Source organism: Lathyrus oleraceus, chromosome 2 (genome assembly GCF_024323335.1).
Source record: "Lathyrus oleraceus cultivar Zhongwan6 chromosome 2, CAAS_Psat_ZW6_1.0, whole genome shotgun sequence".
Classification (NCBI taxonomy): domain Eukaryota; kingdom Viridiplantae; phylum Streptophyta; class Magnoliopsida; order Fabales; family Fabaceae; genus Lathyrus; species Lathyrus oleraceus.
This window is the reverse complement of record NC_066580.1, coordinates 209329027-209336288: the sequence shown is the minus strand read 5'-3', so window position 1 is coordinate 209336288 and position 7262 is coordinate 209329027. Positions and strand designations below refer to the sequence as shown.

At 37.8% G+C, this 7262-nt stretch overlaps 1 long non-coding RNA gene across 1 annotated transcript; it reads left to right on the top strand.

Annotated features, from left to right (window-relative positions):
- The first annotated feature begins 5324 nt into the window (after positions 1–5324).
- LOC127118919 (uncharacterized) lies at positions 5325–7131 on the top strand. The gene is made up of 2 exons (XR_007802447.1): positions 5325–5746; positions 6782–7131. It is a non-coding gene; the product is annotated as an uncharacterized LOC127118919 (long non-coding RNA).
- Positions 7132–7262: the final 131 nt, after the last annotated feature.

Here is a 7262-nt window from a genome sequence, read left to right as displayed (position 1 = left end):
CTCAAGGAGTCGATACATCAAAATTCTCTGTGGATTGCCTACCTGAACATCCACCTAATTTCATGAAGAGGATGTGAGATCCTTCTGAAAGAAAGTCGAAGAATAAGACTCTAAAGCTGGGAGAACCATCAGAACCCAAACCGCTTGTGCCTCTGGTCTCCTCCACTTCAAGTAAGTCAGTTCCCTCTGGCACTCTCTTACACTCTAATTTAAAGCAACTATCTTCCTCTCTGCCTCAACCATCCTCCACCTACACAAACTCTGAACCCACAACATCCACTTCAAATCCCTCTGAATCTCATACCTCTAACCCATCCTCACCTCCCCTTCAACCTTTTAATCTTATCACCACAACACTCCTCGTCTCTGAGGCCTTACTCTTCAATGCACCAATCTCACCTCCCTCTTCAACTCCCTCCTCTCCACCTTACTATGACATATCTTCTGACTCTGACCATCCAGAACCAACAGATCCTCTGTCCCTGACACTTGCTCAACTCCAGGCCAATGTTCTCTCTAATCAAAACCCATATGAGCCAGAAACATCAACCCCTTCCCAATATGAACACCCAACAACACCACAATATGAACCTCAACCTTCTGAACTTCCTACTGAACCTCCATCTGAAAACCCTGTTACACAAACATCTCACTCTCCCACTGAAACCAACCTTACCCCACCAAAAACTATCCTTCCTGCCTTAGACCCTGAACCAACCTTCCCCATCCTGGAAGAGGCAGTTGCTCTATTTTCTGAGTCTTCAGCGGAGAAGCTCATATCACAGTCTGAAAACTCCAAACTAAGTGACAATCCCTCTGAAGTGAGGATTCACTGGAATAGAGTTATCAGATGGATGACATCAGAGGTATTCAAGCTGAAAGACCTCTCTGAACAAGTCAAAAACGACTTCATCAGAGAAGCTGAAGAGAGCCTCGAGGCTCGTCTAGATAGAGAAGCTGAAGAGAAAGGTCGCCAGGAAGCTGAAGAAAAGGTGAGACTGGAAGCTGAAGAGAAAGAAAGGAAAAACCACAAGACAAGGCCTCCGCTGAGGCTGCTACCGCTGAAGCTGAAGCCAAAGCCAAGGTTGACGCTGAAGAAGCAACACACATTACTACGGAAGAATCCCCCAAGGCAAAGGACGTAGCTCTAACTCAGGGTGAGTCATCTGCATCTGATCTCACTCGACTGGCGCTGAAGACTCTGGAGGAACTCTAGAAAGAACAACAGATTGTTAGAGCCAGACTGGATCAACAGGACTCTGTCAACTCAAGCATTCAGAATCTACTGACTCAGCTACTGCAGAGGATGCCGCCTCCTCCAAACCCTTAGGCACCTTAGGATTTCTGTTACTTTTCTGTAAGTGTTTTAGCTTCTATGCTTTTCCTCTCAATGTTTTTCTGTTATGTACTTGTTTTCCTTATCAATGAAGTTTTGTCTTGCTTTAACTATTTTGACTATGACTTTTTGAGTCTGACAAAAAGGGGGAGAAATAATTAAATAGCCTTCTGATGAAATAAATATCTAAGCCTCATAATGCACTGCTTACATTCTAAAAATATCTTTTTTGTCTAGGTTTTTCCGGAAAGATCTAAGTAAAGCATCCGAGAAATAAGCTAAGCAACATAAGAAGATCTGGTAAGAACGTCTAAATCCTATGTATTAGATTCAGGGGGAGATTTCCTATCTCAGAGGGATTCACAATACATCCGATTATATAACTAACTTCCCTTTATTATTATAATGTATCATTGTTTCATCAACAGTCTGTAGTTTTGTCATCATCAAAAAGGGGGAGATTTTTAGAACAAGACTTTGATTCTACAATTAATCCTTAAGTTTTGATGATAACAAAGGATGAAATATTTTGGTACCCTAACAAAATTCTCTAAGTTTGCAGGGCTCTAACGATCAATGCTTCTGAAGAAACACAGTCTAAGCGTTAAGCAAATCCAGAACAACTGAACTTACAATTGAATACGTCGTTATGATGACTCAAGGCTCTGACCTTCTGTATCTGAAAGATCTCTCCTCTAAAGTCTCTAAGGCTCATTACATTTGAGGATAGTAAAGTATAAGATAACTCAAGAGCTTCTAATCAACCCAACAAACAACCATCGGAAGAATACGAAATCTGAGTAAAGTATCTGAACTCCGCGCATTCTGATTCTCACCTATCAAAACAAATCAAGACTTAACAATGAAGTATTCCAAATACGATATAAATCTATATATGGAGAAAATTAAGTACTCTCCTAAACTGCTATGGAAAGGACAATAAACTTAATGGCAATTAAGTTTCATCATTGACAAAGATATCAGCATCAATGCATCATCCAACAGTATCATCTCCAAGCACTATATAAAGGTCTAACCTTCATCATAACAAGACACAAAAATACTCAACAAGAATTCTTCTCATCACAAATTCAAATACTCATTAATTCTTGCTTCACTCTTTCACACAAGTTTTGGCTCATCAGTGTGAGATTTAATTGTTCTTATTATGTTCATTCTGCTTACCTAGAAGCATTAAACACCTCTTGTAATTCTTTAATATTTGTTGTAATAGTTCCTCAAGTTACTTGTGAAGTCTGTAAACTTGATAGGGCTAAGAGATCTTTGGACTCTTAGACGTTGTTGTAATCTTTCAATATTAGTGGATTAAGTCCTTTTTGAAGGCGAAATTACATTGGTCAGGTGGATTGGAGTAGCTTTGAATTTCAAGCAAACCAGGATAAACTTTTGTGTTGTTTGCTTTAATTTTTCGTGTGAGTGGTGTTTGCAAAAGTTTTTATTATCTGGGAAAACAATTCAAACCCCCCTTTCTTATTTTTCTCTACCTTCAAGAGTAAACAGGCATAAACCAACAAGTGAAGGGCCTAAGGCATGGTATCACTGTATTGGAATGACCGGAAACAAAGAGAATTAAATGTTTGGTTTTATAGCATAAACATCTCTCGGTTCATAAGGCAGAATCTGATTAAATCGTCATAAAATGATAAGTGTGGAACCCAAGGGAAAATGATGTTTGGTACAAGGAGCAATATGTCATAGTAGGGAACAAACAATTTGAAACTAAAGAAGAATAGTATATTGGATCCATGAAGGAATAAACTCTGAACCGGAGAGTAAACAAGCATCTTAGCAAAAAAAAAAGAAGGAATAAATTGTTTGGTTTCATAGCACAAACATCTCTTGGTTCACAAGGTGGAATATCGATATATCATCTTAAAAGGATGTGCATGGAAAGGAAAAATATATTGATCTTAAAAAGATGCTATTGATTGATGAATAAAGAAATAATAGATAAGATAGAATCAATAAATAGGGTAGCTGGTGTAGAATCGGAATTCTCGTGCCTACGTATTCTCATAGTGCAATGAGAAAGTCAGAGCCTTCGTAGTTTAGCCCACTAGGGATGACAACAAGATAATGATGAGGCAATATAAATGATATGATAATTTTTAGGGTAGACAACCCTTCGATGAAGAAAGAGGAATGCCAAGGTTCACAGCCTGATAGGCAAGGAATCACTACCAGAGTTTATAACTACTACTGGAAAAGAGCTGAACTGCCAAGGTCTATAACCCAAAAGGCAAAGACAAAGGATGCCAGAGTCCCTAACCCTCAAGGAAAAGGAAAGCACGACCAAGGTCCATAACCTGATAGGCAAGGGGATTCCCAAGAGTCCATAACTCTACAAGGCTACTCAAAGGGATTGTCATGGTCTATAACCAAGTGCCAAAGTCTATAACTTCATAGGCACATAAAGAGTTTGCCAGGGTCCACCACCTCATGGGGCAAAGAAAGATTGCCAAGGTCTACCACCTTGAAGGGAAGAAAGGTTGCCAAGGTCCAAAACCTAACAGGCATGATAAGGTTGGATTGATTGGAAGAGGGTGTAAAACCACAAGGTGTTGATAACAATAATGCTTCATTATTGAAGTGTTGAATGATTGACGCTTGCTTGATGAAGAATTGTCAATTGTATGATTCAAATTGCACTAAAGTCTATGAACAAAGGCGAATATCGTGAGAAGCTAAGTTATTCGTCTCGTACCCAAAGATACCCTAGACTAGGATAGGAATTCTCCACTCTCATCATTCTTTGTTTCTTAAGGCTCATAGAGTACAACTTAAATTGATAATTGACAAGTTATTGATAGGAGATCCTGAGTGTTGATCTTGTTGTAATGCTACTTGTCGTAGAAGAAGACTTGACAATCACATGATTTGAATTGTGCTAAAGTCTATTAATAGAGGTGAATACGATGAGCAACTGGGTCATTCGTCCCGTACCCAAAGATATTTAGAATGAGTTAATGAAATTCTCCACTCTTACTCATTCTCTATTTCTTAAGGCTCGTGCTACACAATCTGAATTATGATTGACAAGTGTTGATACCTTTGTTGTGCTTGGGAATAGTCCACTTTGTCAGCTATGCTTGACTTGATATTGACTTTGAAGTCTTGATCTTGTATTTGAACCTTGAGGTCTTGAGCTCTTGAGGTTCAACATATCCAATACATCTTGAGCATAATGGACTTGCCATATCAAGTGATCAAAGGTCTTTTGATCACTTGAATAGGCTTGAGGATTACAACACAATACAAAAGATTTGGTTTACCAAAGTGACATTTTATTAAAACTAATCAGCAGGATTGAAATGATAGTTGAACTAGGTTATGTACAAACCTAAATGAATTGATCCATTAATTTAATCAAATGGTCCTAAGAAAACCTAAGTTAATGGATCTTAAAAAAAATCAAGATTTCTAAGCCCTAAGAGCAAAATGGTCAATAGGTACAAATTGATTAAATGGAAATAAAATCAAGATTATTTAGAACCAATTAATCAATTAAAAAAAATCATGGATATGTGATGAAAAATGAAATTAGGCTAAGTTCAATTAACAAAAACCTAATATTTCTAAAGACTTCAATTAATTGATTAATTAATAATTATGTCTACTAATCACAATAAATTGATTAAATCATAATTAACTAATTAAAATGACTAACCTAAATTATAATTAATCCATATAACAAACATGATTAATCAATTAAGCAAAAAAACATAAATATGATTAAGCCTAATTATAAGTGATTAAATTAATTAATTAAGATTAAAGAGGGTGTGCAGGCCCAAAGCAGGAGGTATTGTCAGCAAGTGTTTAGGCATGGGGCTCAAATCCCGGGCGCTAAACAAACGGCCAAAACAGTTCCAAAAACGCATTTGGGCCTAGGACTCATGGCCCAAGCGTTTGGAGACAAGACTAGAGGGTGGCGTAGGAGAAAAAAACTGGGTGCCAAGAGTGAACGGATTGGGCATTTGTCCCAAAGGAAACACACTCCTTAAGTTAAACGTGAGACTCAGGTTCAAAACCAACATTTCCCTCCTCCTGCATTCTCGTCGTCTTCGTCGCGTCGGTATCGCCTCCGGCGGCGGCGGAGCCTAAATCAACGTCCCGAACACACCAATAGAACCAACTCAATAAGCCAAACCTAGATATGTTATCTATTTTCCCTCATTCTCCAGCACCATTACGAATCGAGTCAGATTTTAGATTAACCCTAATCCATAATTTCAGAAATTAAACGCAAGGGAGACAAAATTGAAGCCAACACAGTTAGGGCTTGAAATCCTTAGGCCAAGGGCGACATACCAGTAATAAGTTAAAGATGAAATGAAGGATAAACAAAAAGGAGTTTATCGTCCGGGGTAGTCCTGGCGACTCTTCAAGGTGAGTTCTTTGAGATTTCTTCACTCCTTCTTCTTCGCCCTCCTTGCTTCTCTCTTTTTCTTCCACTTCTTACTTTTTCGTGTTGATGCTCGTGCAATTGTTATTGTGTGCGTGAGAGCTTGATGATTGGAAGCTTAGTACAAGTCAATTGAAGCTCTGATGATGAGCTTCAATGGCTTCTAGGGAGTGCTTGTAGGTGTTGAGAGAGACTTGAGAATTTTTGGCAAAAACGGTTGATCCTTGAAATTGTGATGATGAAGTCAATTTATAGACTGTTATTTTGTTAATGCTTGTTAAGCCATGTTAAGATTCCCAGATCAATTCTGTTAGGTATCATGACATCGTTAGGTCTCAGTCAGGGGTCAATTTGGAAATTTAGCTGGAATTCAGTTATGGTTTGTTTTGAGTTAGTTTTGCTGAGGGGCCAATGTTGATGTTAATTTTTTAATTCGTTTTTGGACTATGATGTTGAAGCTCTGTTAGTTATTATGGAATATTAATGCAACATGTTATATATGTGTTGGTTAATTAATGCAAGTCCTGCAAGTTCGGTTAATGTTAGTGTTATAGTGTTAGAATTAGTTATGGTATGCTATTTTGAATTACTGGAACCGTTATGGATTGGTGTTAGATTACAAAAGTTAGGTTTTAGTTGAAGGTTGGTTGTTGTTGCCTGCCTGCAAATGGTTTGAAGATTGTGAAATGATCATCTTGGATCACCAACTCAGTGTTAGAGTGGCTGGTCATTAGTTCAGCGGCTGCTAACATGTCGGCATCACTAGTTCAATGGAAAAGACTGTTATTGGGTGTAGGCAGGGTCCACACAACATGTGAGTTATCCATGGCTGCTAATGTATTAGACCATATGAAGCTAATTTGTTATCCTTTTTGCAATCCTGCATGACTTGTAAACTATGTGGAGGATGGTGAATCCGTGTGGACCTTTAATGGGACATTTGCAAAATGTGAATTGTTTCAATGCTTGGTTTGAATTTGTTATGGTTTGGCTCACCTATTTTATGCTTGCTTTTGTAGATTGTTATGTGCAATGGATGGAAAAGCATGAAGGAAGGAAATGAAAGGAAAGTGTGGAGGCAAGGTGCATGCCAAGATTCATGACATGGAAATGGTCAATTTTGCTGAAAGTGGGATTTTCTTGCTTGTGAAGTAACATTGAATTTTATGAATTATGTATGGGTGGAATGTAGTAAGAAGCAGGTTTAGGATGAAGAAATTGCAAAGGTTGACTTTGGTCAACTATTTGACCAAAAGTCAATAGTTGACCAAAAGTCAACTTTTTAAAAAATGTATATTTCTTGACATTTTTGTAATGGATTGTGTATGCCTTCATAAATGAATGAAAAATCAATTGTTTGGACGAAAAACACATGATTGCATGTGAATCAAGAGTTGACTCTTGAATGAAATAAATTCAAAACCAAATTGATCTATGTATGAATCCAATAATTTTAATCAATTGAATCATGAGCATATAAAACCACATGAACCAAGTGGG